The following is a 2,206-nucleotide window of genomic DNA, read 5'->3' as shown; positions in this document are numbered from 1 at the left end:
ACAAAATACCTGCTGAAAAAGAAAAATCTATATTTACTAATACCACAGCATTCATCAGCAATTAAAGCACAGGTAAGACAAAAGCACAAAGGCATAAATTTGTTATAAGCATGAAAGTATAAAAAAAACAAGAACTAGAATTCATGGAATGTGGATGGAATTGAGAAGGGAGTGGATCTTGAAATTTGTAAACTGGAAATCTAAACTTCATATGCAGAGTACAGGTAGGTTTGGTTAATATTTTGGTTTGTTTTCTATATATAATTTCAGACCAGTCAGCCTTTACACAAGTATGTTTGTGTTGGGTTTTTTTACACTACTGACAAATATTTCCCAGCATTCCATTATTTTCTCACAACAAGGTACCCTAGAAGCCTATAAACATCCTTCTGTATAAACACATGTAAAATCAAAATATAAATTTTCAGAGTACCATTAGCAATAAGCAAATTTTACATAAAAATGAACCAAAAAAGCAAGTAAAAGATTAACACTCCATCAAGAACAGGGAATATTAAGTTTTAATCTGGATCTACATATCAAACAACTAGTGTAATGCCGTATTCATTCAAAGGCAAAAAGGGGTTTAGAGGGTGAGTTTGGGGCTGTTTTTTTTTTTTCTTTTCACTAGTAAGGCCCTCTCAATAAAATGAAAGAAGGTCACGCCTTGCTCCAGCCGAAGTCCAAGCCACCATATCACTTTCAAAGGAGACACGTGTTAGCTTGAGAGTATCAGATTCCAGAGTTGTTTAACAAAGAATAAGTACTTAACAAGCAAGAAAAGCATACGTTAACTTGGAGAAAATGCTACATCTTGGTGCAAAAAACCAGTTTCCTTCAAAAGACTGATTATGTGCTTCTGAAACTACTAAATGCTAACTGTGGTCATGGTGTTGCCAGTACCAACACATGCAAGTCACTTTTCTTAAGGCACAAAAGTGTGAGCAAACAAGTGTTGTTAATTTGTGTTCTTCCATTCTTCCCCTGCATAAAACCAAAACAAATTCAATTTGTAAATGGTCACATTCTTTGAACATAATTTCCCAAACAAATAATATTGTACAATATTATTGTCTTCTTACTGAAGGTAGGTCTTCAGCAACAAAAAATAATCGTACTCATCAAAAACAACAAACCACAAATATGCATTTCGGTTATGATAATTTCTGACTTTTTCACATAGAAAAATTGCCGTTAACCTCTAAGTCACTGGTCCTTCCTTCAGGAAAAGAGAGTGCTAATGTGAAAAGTACATGCCAATGACTAGTCTCCAGGCTATTTTTCTTGACTATCACAAGTCCAAAAGTGACCAAATGGAAGATGCAGCAGCTCAACAAATAAACAATAACTCTTATTTCCAAAACAGGCAATTCTAGATTTAAAAAAAAAAAACACCACACTGTTAAATATCATTAATTACATTTCACAGTTGGCAGAGGAACTTATTCAAAACTTAAAAATCAAGCCAGTTGTGGAGCTGATGCTAACCAAAGTCTCCGACTTCCAGTTCTGTGTCCTGAGCACCAGATCATTCCTACAACTCTCTCCATCCTGACTGCATTTTACCTTCTAATCTCCTAATAAAGCACAAAGCCAAGTTTTAACTCCTTTCTGTCCCCTTAGGCCATACTCACGTCCTCTCCAGATTGCTCTCCCTCTCTCCTCAATCACAACTGAGAAGACAACTGTAGTCCTTACCTTCTCCATCACCTACATATATGAAAATTGGGACCCAAGGCATATTTTTTTTATGAAAAAAAAAACAGTTAACCTGTTTTAACAGTTTTAAGAAGTTATTTAAAATTTGGGAGCCTAGGAGAGAAGTTAACCAGGTACCCGCGCTTTTCTTCTCCTTGTAGCTTTGAGATAAAAGCTTAACAAAGGCACTGCAGACCTCTCTGTCGGTCTCACTTTCCGCTCCGTATTCTCACCGGGGAGGCCCCGGAGAGGAACCGCCACAACTCCACACCTCCCCTGTCACGCTGAGCGCTCCCTAAACGGCGGAGTTGACAGCCCGGCTGAGAGAAGGCCCCGGGGCTCAGCTGCCGGGCCCCTCGTCCGGCGGAGGCACAACCCTCCAGCGACCGGCCGACGTGAGCTCCGGGACACCATTAGGGAGGGCAAAAGGGACTTCAGACGCACCCCCCTCACCGCCACCGCCGCCACCGCCCCCCTCTCACGGCCATCCCGCCCTTCCCCAGCGTTC

The sequence above is a fragment of the Charadrius vociferus genome, unplaced genomic scaffold, assembly GCF_000708025.1.
Source record: "Charadrius vociferus isolate BGI_N301 unplaced genomic scaffold, ASM70802v2 scaffold167, whole genome shotgun sequence".
NCBI lineage: Eukaryota > Metazoa > Chordata > Aves > Charadriiformes > Charadriidae > Charadrius > Charadrius vociferus.
The sequence above is the reverse complement of the archived record's forward strand: the minus strand, read 5'-3'. Positions refer to the sequence as shown.